The sequence below is a fragment of the Callorhinus ursinus genome, unplaced genomic scaffold (assembly GCF_003265705.2).
Source record: "Callorhinus ursinus isolate GAN/ISIS: 27379988/994484 unplaced genomic scaffold, GSC_fseal_2.0 scaffold8, whole genome shotgun sequence".
Lineage (NCBI taxonomy): Eukaryota > Metazoa > Chordata > Mammalia > Carnivora > Otariidae > Callorhinus > Callorhinus ursinus.
This window is the reverse complement of record NW_027397070.1, coordinates 60,722,338-60,736,789: the sequence shown is the minus strand read 5'-3', so window position 1 is coordinate 60,736,789 and position 14,452 is coordinate 60,722,338. Positions and strand designations below refer to the sequence as shown.

Genomic DNA, 14,452 nt, shown 5'->3' with positions numbered 1-14,452 from the left:
ATTTAGCAGTCACATTATTCTATATTAATATAGAGTGTATTAATCTGAAAATCATTTTTATCTATTTTCTAAGAAAAGGGGGAAAATTACTTAAAACCGATGCAGAGTGTCAGGGACTTTCAAACCCTCAAGGGGAACTTAGCAGAAAATATTCTGGAATATTAACTGATATTGCATAAGTGTGATTAATAAATGTTTATATCTTCCAAATCTCTTTTTAATTTTTTATGTTATGAAATATTTAAATTAATAAAACTATTAAAAATGATATAACAGAATCTGTGCACCCACTGTTCACATATACAATGATAAACATTTTGCATTTTTTTCCCACTCATTCAGCAAATATCAATTGAATGTCTTCTGTGATCCAGGCACTGTTCTATCTGGTATTGGAATCTAGCAATGAACAAAATAGATAGTCTTTCCTCTAGACAGGGAGGCAGCCAATAACAAGTAAATAAGTAAAATATATATGAAATATGTTAGATATTGGGAAGTTACAAGAAGACAAATACACTAGGAAAAAGGGATAGGGAGTTTTAGGGTGAGAAATTGTTGCATTTTTTTTTTTTTAAGAGGGGGTGGGAGGGGCAGAGGGAGAGAATCTCAAGCAGACTCTGTGTTGAGCGCAGGGCCCAACACGGGGCTCAGCCTCACAACCTTGAGATCATGACCTGAGCTAAAATCAAGAGTCAGACACTTAACAGACTGAGCCACCCAGACACCCAAAACAGTTGCACTTTTAAATCAGGTTCAGGAATGGTCTTGCTGAGAAGGTGACAGTTGAATAGAGACATGAAGGAAGTGAGAGTGTGAGCCATATCAGTATCTTAGGAAAGAGATTTTTAGGCAGAGAGATCAGCTGGTGTGAAAGATCCAAGGTGGGAATATGCCTGGGCTGTTTGTGGAACAATGGGGAATATGGTGTACAGGTATAGAGTGAGTGAGTCTCAAAGTAGCCGGAAGTAAGCGCGCAGAGGTGGCACAGATCATGCAGGGCACTGAAGGCTGTTGTAAGGGCTGTGACTTCTTTTAGTGAAATGGGGGCCATTGGGAAGTTTTGAGTAGAGGAGTGAGATAGTCTGACTTATTTTAGAAAAGTAATTCTGTTTGCCAAGCATGAAATTCTTTTGGTGGGACAAGTCTGGAGACATGGAGACCAGTTAGGAAACTGTTGCACTAATCCTAGCGAGAGATGGCAATGCTTTAGACCGTGGAGTGGCAGAGTAAGTTGTAGTAAGTAGTCAGATTTTAGATATATTTTGACATTAGGAATGAAATTTCTTGATGGGTTGAACGTGGAATGTGAGAGAGCAAGAGGAATCAGGGGATCCCTAAGGTTGTTGGCCAGAGTGGCCGAAAAGATGAAGTTGCTATCAACTAACATGGGGTGGGCTTCTGATGGAAAGATTTCGGGTAGATAGAAGAGTGCATTTGAGCAGCTTGAATTTGAGATGACTATTAGACTTACAGAGATGGCTAGTGGGCAGTAGGAGATTTGAGTCTGGAGTTTGGGGGAGAAGTCTCATGTAGAGATATAAATATAGAATTTGCCAGTATATAAGTCATATTTAAAATCATGAAAACGGAGGAGGGGGTGCCTGGGTGGCTCAGTCAGTCAAGCGTCTACCTTCAGCTCAGGTCATGATCCTGGGGTCCTGGGATTGAGCCCCTGCGTTGAGCTCCCTGCTCAGAGGGGAGTCTGCTTCTCCCTGTCAATCTCCCTCCCTGCTCTCTCTCTCTCAAATAAATAAATAAAATATTTTTAAAAATTGGAAGAGAATATCAATAGAGTAAGTACAGATAGGAAAGACAAAGGGACAAAGCTCTGAACCCCAGGCTACTCTGACACTAGAGTAAAAAGAGGAGGAGGCGCCAGCAAAGGAGACTGGAAAAAAGGGACTGGGAAACTGGAAGAAAATAGGCAAGTGTGTTGTCTTGGGAGCCAAGTGAAGAAATGTTTCTAGGATGAACACGATCAACTATGTCAAATACTGTTGTTAGGACAGATAAGGTGAGGACTGGAGATTGAGCATTGGCTCAATCTAAATCTCAGGAGAGAGAAAATGGGAATAGACATATTGTCCTCCACAACCTAAGGCTCTTGGGGTTTTCTGTAAGAAGGAAGAGTGACATCGTGTGGGGAGGACAGCAGAGGATGGAGTGGGGTCAAGAGAGGTCTTTTTATTTTAAGGTGGGAGAAATGGCAGACATCATATGCTGGTTGACACATTCCTGAAAAGGAAGTGGAGGTCAGTAGAATAATGATAGAAGGGAGAGGATTGCTGGAACACTGACCTTGGGAGGGGTAAACTCAGTGCATAAGTGGGGAAGCTGCCCTCAGCCAGTGGCCTGGTCAGTTCATCCTTAGGGAGAGAGAAGGGTGAGTTACTGGGCCCAGACGCACGTGGCTGTCAAGAAGTGGTAATGGGAGCTTATGGAATGTCTTTTCTGACTGCTTCTATGTTCTCGCTGAAAGTGAGGAAGGAAAAGGAGACATTGGAGTTTGAGGAGAGAGGAGAAGATATAAAATAAGTAGCCACATCTGTGGGAGAGTGAATGAATTAGGAAATGAGTGTGTTTGCTGGACAGCATTGAAGGCCCACTTGAGGCTCATGGTCATGGATTTAAAATGAAACTGGTCAGCCTGATTCTGTGTTTTGCTCCAATCACATTTAGCTTAACAAGCGCAGGCAAAGAGTAGATGGTGGGTTGAATTTAATCTTGTTTTAGTACCCCTACTTCATATGTATATATCCATAAACTATATACACTGTTAGCTTATGTTCCCAAAATGTACATAAATGGCATATCATATTGCAAAGTATTTTATTTGACTTATTTTTGAAATTTATCCAAGTTGATAAATATGAATCTGTTTCATTAATTTAGCTTCTGTATAATATTCTTTTAAATGAATTATCTAGTTTACTTCTCCATTCTCCTACTGAGATACACTTAGGTCTCTGTGTTTTCTTAGTGTTGCAAGTGTTTTCTGATATTACTGGTTTTCTGCAGTTCTTTAAATATTCTAGGTACCCATCATTTGTAATTATGTACTTTATTTCTTTTCCAAGTCTTTCACTTGTCTTCAGTAGTATTTTTGCCATCATCAGATTTGACATTTTAATAAAATCAAATTTACTAATCTTTTCATGTTTACATTAGATTATTTTTAAAATTTTAATTGTGGTAAAATACACATAAAAATTATCATCGAAACTATTTTTAAGTGTACATCAATAGTATTAACTATATTCACACTGTTGTGCAACAGGTCTCTAGAAATGTTTTATCTTGCAAAACTCAACTCTATACCCATTGAACAACTCCTCCCCAGTTTTCCCTCCTCCTAGCTCCTGGCAGCCACCATTCTATTTTCTGTTTTGTGAGTTTGATTACTTTAGATACCTAACATAAGTAGAATCATACAGTATTTATCTTTTTGACTGGCTTACTTCAGTTAACATAATGTCCTCAAGGTTTATTAATGTTGTAGCACGTGATGGGATTGCCTTCTTTTTTAAGGCTAGATAATATTATATGTATATATCATACTTTGTTTATCCATTCATCCACTGATGGACATTTGGGTTGCTTCTACTTATTGGCTCTTGTGAATAATCCTGGCATTGAACATAGGTATACAAATATCTCTTTGAGATAATGCTTTCAAGTTCTTTTGGGTATATATCCAGAAGTAGAATTGCTGGATCATATGATTATATTATTTATTTTCCCCCATGATAATTTTATTTTTAAATTTTTTTGAGGAACATCCTTAATGTGTCCCATAGAGGCTGCACCATTTTACATTCCCACCAACAATGTGCAAGATTTCCAGTGTCTCCACATCCTCGCTTATACTTAATATTTCTGCCTTTTTGATAGTAGCCCTCGTAATGAGTGTGAGGTAATACCTCTATATAGCTTTTATTTGCATTTCTCTCATGATTAGTGATGTTGCGCATCTTTTCATGTGCTTGTTGGTCTCTTGCTTATCATCTTTGGAAGAATGTCTGTTGAAATTCTTTGCCTAGTTTTTGATCAAGTTATTTGCTTTTTTCTTGTTGAGTTGTAGTTCTTAATATATTCTGGATATTAACCACTTACCAGGTATGTGATTTGTTAATTTTCTCTCCTATTCTGTAGGTTGTCTTTCCACTGTTTCCGTTGATGCAAGGAAGTTTTTAATTTTGATATTGTCCCATTTGTCAGCTTTTGTTGCTTGTGCTTTTGGTATCATATCCAAGAAATAATTGCCAAATCCAGTGTCATGAAACTTTCCCCCTGCTTTTTCTTCTAGGAGCTTTATAGTTTTAGGTCTTACATTTAGGTCTTTAGTCCATTTTGAGTTAACTTTTGTATTGGTTTAAAGTAAGGGTCCAACTTCATTCTTTTGTGTGCAGCTGTCCATTTTTCTCAGCATCACCTGTTGAAGAGACCATCCTTTGCTCATCACACGGTCTTGACACCCTTGTTGAAGATCATTTCACTGAATGCACTGTAAGGTTTATTTCTGGGCTCTCTATTTTTTTCCATTGCTCTGTATGCCTGTCTTAATTCCACTACAAAGATGTATTGTTTAGTGTAGCTTTGTAATATATTTTGAAATCAGGAAGTGTGACACTGCCAACTTTGTTCTTCTTTCTCAAGATTGTTTGGCTATTCAGGGTCCCTAGAGATTTCGTATCAATTTTTTTTTAAGATTTATTTATTTATTTGAGAGAGAGAATGAGAGGTAGAGAGCACGAGAGGGAAGAGGGTCAGAGGGAGAAGCAGACTCCCTGCTGAGCAGGGAGCCCAACGTGGGACTCGATCCCGGGACTCCAGGATCATGACCTGAGCCGAAGGCAGTCGCTTAACCAACTGAGCCACCCAGGCGCCCTCGTATAAATTTTAATATATTTTTTTATTTAAAAAAAAATGCCATTGGGATTTTGAAAGGAATTACATTGACTCTAGATTACTCTGGGTAGTATGGACATTTTCAAATATTATGTCTTCTAATCCACAAGCAGGTGATATCTTTTCTTTTATTTCTATCTTCTTTAATTCCTTTCACAATATTTTATCATGTTCATCGTCAGGTGTTTTGTCTTATTGGTTAAATTAATTCCTAAGCATTTTATTATTCTTGATCCTACTTTAAATGGGATCTTTTCCCCTTAATTTTTTTTGGATTGTTCATTGTTAGTGTAAAGAAATGTGACTGATTTTTGTATGTTGATCTTGTATCCTGTAACTTTGCAGTATGTGCTTATTATAACAGTTTTTTGTGTGGAATTTTTAGGGTTTTCTACATATAAGATTATATAATCTACAGGCAGAGATAATTTTATTTCTTCCTTTCAGATTTGGATATCTTTTTTTTTTTTTTTTGGCCTAACTGCTCTGGCTAGGACTTCTAGTGCTATATTGAATAGAAATGATAAGAGCAGCCTTACCTTGTTCCTGATTTTAGAGGAAAAGCTTTCAGTTTTTCACCATTGAGTGTCACGTTTACTGTAGGCTTTTCATATATGGCCTTTACTGTATGGAGGTAGTTTCTTTCTATTCCTTCTTTGTTGTTGAATGTTTTTATCATGAAAGGGCGTTGAAGTTTGTTAAATGCTTTTTCTGCATCAATTGAAGTGATCATGTCGTTTTTGTTCTTCATTCTGTTAATGTGGTGTTTTACACTGATGATTGACTTTCAAGTCTTGAACCATCGCTGCATTCCAGGAAGAAGCCTCACTCAGTCATGTCACATAAACCTTTTAATGTGCTGTTGAATTTGGTTTGCTAGTATTTAATTGGGATTTTTGTATCAGTCTTCATCAGAAATATAAGGCTGTAGGTTTCTTGCAGTATCTCTTGCTGACTTTGGTATCAGAGTAATGCTGGCCTTATCCAATGAGTTTGGAAGTGTTCTCTTCAGTTTTTTGGAAAATTGAGGAGAATTGGTCTTACTACTTCTTTAAATGTTTTTTAGGATTTTCCTGTAAGCCATTTGGTCTTGAGCTTTTCTGGGAGGAAGATTTTGATTGTTGATTCAGTCTCCTTACTGATTATGTGTCTGTTCATATTTCCTATTTCTTCATGATTCAGTCTTGATAAATTGTATGTTTCTAGGAGTTTATCCATTCTAGATTATCCAATTTGTTGGTGTATAATTGTTCATAGTAGCTTCTTATAATGCCTTCTCTTCCATTTCTGATTTTATTTGAATCTTCTCTCTCTCTCTTTTTAAATCTAGCTAAGATTTTGTCAGTCTTGTTGATATTTTCAAAAAACCAACTCTTATTGTTAAATATTTTTCTATTCTAGGTTTCATTTATTTCTGGTCTACTTACTTCTTTCCTGCTGCTAACTTTTGGTTTAGTTTGTTCTTTTTCCAGTTCCTTGAGGTGTAAAATTGGGTTGTTGATTTCCTTGAATTTTTTAAAACAAAATCTCTTTTTATCTCAGTGCAGTAAGATACTTGCTTTTCTTTTAAAAATTAGCACAATAATTAATTTTTAATTTACTAGGAATTAATTTTTTTAAAAGATTTTATTTTTTTGACAGAGAGAGACACAGCGAGAAAGGGAACACAAGCAAGGGGAGTGGGAGGGGGAGAAGTAGGCTTCCTGCGGAGCAGGGAGCCTGATGTGGGGCTCGATCCCAGGACCCTGGGATCATGACCTGAGCTGAAGGCAGACATTTAACGACTGAGCCACCCAGGTGCCCCGGAATTAATTTTTGTATATAAAACGAAGTGGGGATCTTATTTTATCTCTTTTTATATATTAACCCAGTTGACTAAACTATCATTGAATAGTCAGTTAATCTTTTCCCTACTGATTTGAAAGGTAACTTCTGTCATATGCCAAATTCTTGTACGTGCCTTGGAGCCTATTTCTATTCCTATTTCTCTTCATTCAATTCCATTTGTCTGGGTGCCTCTCTCTAAATCAAAATAAAAAATCTTAAAGGCTCTGAATGTGTAGTAAGTCTTGAATCCGGAGAGGTGAGATCTTTCTTCTCTTCACTTTTATCCTACCATTCTCTCCTCCTTTCGTCTGACTCTTCACTGTGTTCTCTATTCTTATCTTTCATTCCTCCATGTGAATTAATGGAATTGAATTTATAAATTAATCTGGAAATAACTGTGGTCTTTGGATACTGAATCTTCCTACCAACTAATTAGCATAAATGAATATTCATGCTTTCCCATTTATTTAGTTATTTTTTATTTCCTTCAATAAGTAATGCTTTATACTTATATTATTAGATTCATTTCCATTAACTTTATAATTTTTATTCCTGTCTACAAAAATTAGAATATTTATGGTTTTTGGGCAGCACATAAGAATGTTGCTATCTCGTAGATAGCAATGTTGCTGAATTCATATTCCACTACAGATTCACTTGGATTTTTTTATGTAAACGACTATATTAAGAGAAAAAATCAGAACCACCTTGTTACTAATGATGGCTTTATATCTTTGTGATTCTCATTATTTTTACTTTGTATGTGTTTGTGGGTAGATGATTTGGTTTGGCTTTATTCTGTCTACTTTTATTTGTGTGTACTGTTGCTTTTTACTTTAAGGCTGCATGTCTTGGGTTTTACAATTAGGTATGATATTTACTCTAGATTTTTGATAGATGAATTATATTCTTAGTTTCTAGTTGTTTACTGATACAAATTCTTATGGTTTTTCTCTTTGGTCACCTAGTGTTGTGAGTTATATTAATAGAATTTGTTGTTGAATGTTAAACCATCTTTCAATTCTTGGAACAAACTTTACTTTCTGTGTTGTTGTTGTTTTATACTTTGCTGGATTTTGTTTGCTGATATTTTATTTAGGACTTTATTGTCAAGTTGACCTGTAATTTTCTTTTCTAATATTACATTTGTCTGATTTTGGTTTTGAACTTATACTAACATCATGAAATGAATTTAGAATCATGTATGTAGATAGAAATCCTATTCCTCTGAATATTTCTTCTTGATGCACCTCTATAACTATCAGAATGCATATTTTTTTCCCACCTCTTAGGTGAATGTGAGTAGCTTTTCAAATACTTACTTAATTCTTTAAAAATATTTATAATAATATTTAGGTTTTCAGTTTCTTCATGAGTCAATTTTGGTAAGTTATATTTTTATAGAAAATGTTATATTTTTTTCTTTTTAAGTTGTTTGTCATCATGTTGTTCATAGAATTCACTTATTTTTGAATATTGTGAGTGTAGTAATATTTCCTTTTAAATTACTAATATTATTGATCTGTAACTTTCCTCTCTTTTTCTCTTTGTCAGTGTGCTAAAAATTTGCCTCTTAATCTTTTCCAAGAAACAGCTTTTGCCAAACTTCTCATTTTTTTCTATTTCTTTGCTGATGTTCCTTTATTACTTTGTTTCTTTTACTTTTTGAGTTTTTCTTTCATATGCTTTTTCTAAACTTTTGAGTTGGACCTCCAGCTCACTAACACTTAATCTTTTCATTTTTAATGAAACTGAATTTTAAGAACAGCTTTAGCTTTATCTCACAAGTTCTGATATATGGCATGTTTACTGTTATTCTAATAGTCTAATATTCATAGTGTTTTTTCTTTGGGCCATGAATTATTTAGCAATGGGTTTTTAGGTTTTCAAATATATAGGATTTTTTGGTTATCTCTTTGTAAATGAGTTCTAATTTTATTGCTTTCTGTTTGGAGAACAAACTATATATGATCTTATTTCTGTGGAATTTGAGATTTGCCTTGTAACCTAGTACATGGTTAATTTCTGTTAATATGACATGTATGCCTGAAAAGAATGTGTGTTCTGTTATAAAAGTTTTTTGTATTCTCATAACATCATGCAAATCTTCTATAGCTTCACTAATTATTTTCCTGCTTGATTGGTCAGTTATAAAAGAGATATGTTGAAATGCCCATTACAGTTGTGGATTTGTCCATTTCTTCTTGAAGAGCTCTCCATTTTTGCTTTATATAGTTTAAGGCTTTTCAGAAAATGTTGAGGGTATTCAGGTTTGGAATAGTATTATTTCCCTAGTGAAATGTTCCTTTTATTATTATGTGATAACTCTACCAAATTTTAAGAATCCTCTTTGCCTTAATTTTCCTGCTATTAATAAAAATACTCCAGCTTTCTATTGGTTAGTGCTGGTCTGATATATCTTTTTCCATCTCTTTACTTTCAATATTTCTTTGTCATTATGTTTTAGGTGTGCCTTTTGTAAATAACATATAGCTGGATTTTGTTTTTGATCCAGAGAGTTTCTATCTTTTAACTGGTGAGTTAAATCTGTATATTATGATTACTGATATATTTTTACTTATTTCTCTTATCTTGCTATGTGTTTCTCTTTATCAGAATTTCTCTTTGCTTTTCCCCCTCCTTTCCTATTTAGATTATTAGGATTTCTTTATTTCATTTCTCCGTAATGGTCTAGAAGTTATATATACTCTATTTCTATTCTTTTAGTGGTTATTACCTTGAAATTTTTAACTTATATACTGACTTAACAATTATGTCTGTAATTGTCATGACCACTACAAGAACATGGAATGTTTTAACTTCAATTATCCATCTCATTTTCTGTGTTACTGTTACTTATTATTTGGTCCCATGTTGTGTTATATTCCCCAAATTAATCATTATTCTGTAATTTTCGTTTTATAAATTCAATACTTGTTTAGGATTTTCTCACATTTACTGGTTTTCTCTGTTCACTATTGCTTCTTACAACTTAACTCTTTTCTTGTGAGCTCAGTTTATTTCTGAAGTGCCTCCTTGAGATGTCTTTTTAACAACGCTTAATGAATAGTAAACTCTCTTTCTCTTAAAATGCTTTTATTTTGGATTGCATATTCATTGTTAATTTAGCTATCATAGATATATCTAGTTATGGACTGGTTTATCTTTTTATTTTAAAATAAAACATATGCAAAAACAATAAATGTACAGATTAGGGGTTATTATAAGGCAAACACTTATAACCATCACTCATGTTAGGAAATAGGAATTTGCCACTCATGGGTATATTTTTATTTAGTTTGCTTGGGACTTTTGCAGTATTTTCTCAAATGTATCTTCTAGTTTGTGGATTCTCTCTTCAGTTGTGTCTACTCTGTTTAATCAGCCTGTTTTTTATTACTATATTATTTTCATTTATATAGTTCTATTTGCTTTTTCATATCTTTCTAATCTTTTCTGTACTGCTGTGTTGTTTTATGGATATTGTCCTTCCTTTATGTCTTTCATCTTTTACAACATACTAATCTTTTATAGATTGTTGTTCTAGTATTTCAAGTAATCCCTCTGTTTGGTTTGAGGAGTCCAGTTAACATATTTAGAAATTTTGAGACTCAAGGGCTTTCTGTATGTGAACCCTGATCCAGCTAGGTTGTGGAAATTTCTCTGATTCTGTCATGTGTTCCAGAGTAGCACCACGTTGACCAGATTTTTTCACTTCCCCATACCATGGAGGACAGAGCAAATTCAGGGCCTAAATCTACAAGAGGCATAAGCCTCGGGATTTGATTTCACAAGGTCAATATTTATGTGTTTGTTTTCTAAGCTAAGGCCCTCCCTTTGTGCAGCTACAGCGTAGGTCATATGCCTACCTCACTGGTTTTCTGCACCCTCTTCATGGCCGGCATCTAGGGATTCCCCTTCTTTCTTGTGAACACAGTCATAGATGATTAGCAGTACAATATTTACTTCTTTTAAAAAATCAAACATTTCTAGATACTTGTGAGGAGATTTGTCAAAATTAGGATGAGAAAAAACACAAGAGGGAGAAAAAACTTTTCATTGGTAAATTTATGTTTAACTTACAAATTTATCATAAACAAATAAGATCAGAATAAAACATTAGCAAATGAAAGCTAGGGATGATTTAATCTAGTATTTATTGAGAAATGCCTAAGAGCTTGGATTCTCCCTTAGAAGGAAACCAGTTTTTTGTCCAGTGCTATCTGATCTTTCTCTCTAAGGAACAGTGAAACCTCCTTGATCAGCTGATCACTTAAGCATAAGAATACTCTGTATTATCTGCCAGGATGGTACACACATACTGCTTTGACCATTTTTACATTCAAGTAAATTCTCATTCACAATCTTTTAACTCTGTGCTAGCTTTAATCAGTAAGTTGCTTATAAAATAGTGTGGACTTAAATGCTGCATAGGTTGATTGCCTTTTCTCCTTGAGAAGAATATTACCATAAAAATACTTTAAACAAATAATAAACAATAGAATTCAACTATGTTATCCTAGCCTTTTTATATCATAGTTCATAAAATATTACCTAAAAATATTTCCTGCCCCCACTACTGACCTTCCCCTGTCATACCTCATCAGTTTATCTTCTTGGTAGAATTATTTGAAAGGCATTCAGTATGCACTCCCGATAACATGCATCTTCTTAGGCAGATAAACACAAATTGAAAAGTAGATTAGGAATATGTTTACAAATAAAAGATAAATTCTTAGGAAGTCAAGGCTGATACACCATAAGTAAAACCCAGAGGGAGCAACACTTCCACTGAGGAAGAGGAAGCAGATACAGAATTGCAGGAGGCTAAATGGTAATGTTTTCAAATAACAGAGAAACTTAAGAAATGCTTTGTTCACTGTTATTTCTCAGTAACTGGAATTTCCCAACACTTAGGCTTTAATTTTTCTGTCTCCTGGAATTTCAATCGAATAGATAATTATTATATTAATGTAGATACTACCTACTCCCTTCCACCACCACCCCCCCCAAAAAATACATAAAACAAACACAAAACAGATAACCTAAAGTGAATGAAAAAGGAGCTCAAAAATCACACAGAGAAGGTAGACGATACCTCTTTGGGCACTTAATGTGGTTCTGAGCTTCCCCTCTGTTGAGACAATCAAGAACTGAGCCTCCGTAGTTCTCATTGTCAGAGAAAGGAAGACATGGGAAGTGGTGGTGACTGTCAAACCTTTCTGGCACTTACTAAGATCTATGTGTTTCATACCCTCTTTACACTAAACTTATGAATATCTAGTGTTTTGAAGAAGAGAGTGCATATTTTCTTGATCCTCAGCTTTTAGTTTAATCATTGTCTCATACTTAGAAGGAAATGTGTCTAATTTAAAAATGGTTTGACATGGAGCTGCCTGTAAATGGAAGTGAACGTTTATATTTGGTAAAAAGACTGTTTTTCTAAATAAATAAAATCTAGAGAAGCAATCAGTCAAAACTCATTATCTTTTTTTTTTAAAGATTTTATTTATTTATTTGACAGAGATCGAGTTCAGGAACACAAGCAGGGGGAGTGGGAGAGGGAGAAACAGGTTTCCCGCTGAGCAAGGAGCCTAATGCAGGGCTTGATCCCAGGACCCTGGGTCATGACCTGAGCCAAAGGCAGACGCTTAACCAGCTGAGCCACCCAGGCGCCCCAAAACTCATTATCTTTTTATTCCTAAGCCAGTTTGGAGAATTATTTTTATTTTTTCTTTCAGTATATCTAAACTTGATTTAGGATATAATGTTTTAAAGGTATCTTTTAAGATGAGATTAAATAATAAACACTCTGACTTAACAGTCAGTTATAATAAACAATAAAAAACACTCTGATTTTCATGTTTCTTTATGCCAGCTACACAGTGATTTTGGCTTATCCAAAAAGGCTATTGCATAATAAATAGTATATTAACTAAAAACACTGGTTTTATGAAGTTTGGGTTTTTTTTTAAAAAGTAATTTTGTACTATTTCTTTTTTAATACTTCAGTAAACAGATGAATGCTTCCTAACACATTTTTCCTAAGCATGTCTAACAAAGTTAAAAATTATTCGTTAACTTTTTATGCAGAAACTAAATGGAATCAATTTTATTTAGCTTTAATTTTTCTAGTAGTTTAATACAAGATTAGCATTTGGTACTGAAATGATGAAGCAGAGAGATAATATTTGATATATGGTTTGTATTAGCTAGTCAATAACATTATTCTGCCAGGTAACAAAAAAAATTTTCTGCAGATATAAGCATAAGTAAATTATTTCTTTTAGTTTCTGGGGATGTAATCTTTCAGCAAATGTAGCACTTTTATAAAAAAAAGTAATGAATCTTAAACCATATTAATTGTATGACATATATGTATATTATGATTAAGTAGTTTTAATACACTTGTTACCAAAGTGTTTAAATAAATTCATTATATTTATTGTCTCTGTGCTTAACTTCCCCTAATAAAGTAAAGGACTTCTACTAATTCATTCTATAACATTGCTAGAGTAGTGTTCTTTACTTTTAAAATTGGTAAATAAGAGGAATGCTTATTTTTCTTAAAACCTTGCTGGTGGAAGAAGAGTAAAGTGTAAATTGAAGTTTCCTTTAAAGTAATTTTGTAAAATATTTTAATGGCACCAAAGTGCCTTAAAAAGTTTCAGATACAGCCGTAAGAATGTATCTTGTTAAAGAGGAATTTTTTTCTCCTATTTAATATATCTGTATAATAATTTAGATATTTACTCTCCTTTCTTTCATTGGAATGTCTTAAGACACAATTGCTCATTAAATCTAGACCTTTTTTTTTTTTTTAGATTTTATTTATTTATTTGACAGAGAGAGAGAGACAGCAAGAGCAGGAACACAAGCAGGGGGAGTGGGAGAAGGAGAAGCAGACTTCCTGCCGAGCAGGGAGCCCGATGTGGGACTCGATCCCAGGACCCTGGGATCATGACCTGAGCCGAAGGCAGATGCTTAACGACTCAGCCACCCAGGCGCCCTAAATCTAGACCTTTTTAAAGCTCTACAAAAGAGAAACAACTGTCTTCAAGAGAGAGTCTTTTTATAAAATAAAAACAATTTTACGCATCATTCGAAACATATGATTGGCAGTGCCAAACCTAAACAAAATAAGGTGGGAAGAAATATTTTTCATCATTTTTCATCTTTGGGCTCCCTATTCTCCTTCTTAGAATTTGGTCTCTTTTTTACCTTAAGGTTTCCCAGTGTTTTCCCAATATTGCCTATCTGGAAAAAAAGTACTAAAGTATTAGACAGTTTTGTTACCCTACTAGGACTATTTGAAGTTTTCAAAAAGAATGGTACAAGAAACCAATAATTGAAATATACATACATACTGCAAAAAAGAAGAAGAGTGGATGGATGGATGGATGGGTGTGGATGGATGGGTGGATGGATGGGTGTGGATGGATGGATGGATGGATGGGTGGGTGGGTGGATGGATGGATGGGTGGGTGGATGGATGGATGGATGGGTGGATGGATGGATGGATGGGTGGGTGTGGATGGATGGATGGATGGATGGATGGGTGTGGATGGATGGGTGGATGGATGGATGGATGGATGGGTGGATGGATGGTTGGATGGGTGGGTGTGGATGGATGGGTGGATGGGTGGATGGATGGGTGGATGGATGGATGGATGGGTGGGTGTGGATGGATGGGTGGATGGATGGATGGATGGGT

The 14,452-nt window shown here is 34.7% G+C and overlaps 1 protein-coding gene across 1 annotated transcript in view; it reads left to right on the top strand.

Annotated features, from left to right (window-relative positions):
* The window catches only part of RPS6KA5 (ribosomal protein S6 kinase A5), a 177,802-nt gene that overhangs the window by 113,214 nt on the left and 50,136 nt on the right, over positions 1-14,452 (top strand). The window lies entirely within an intron of this gene.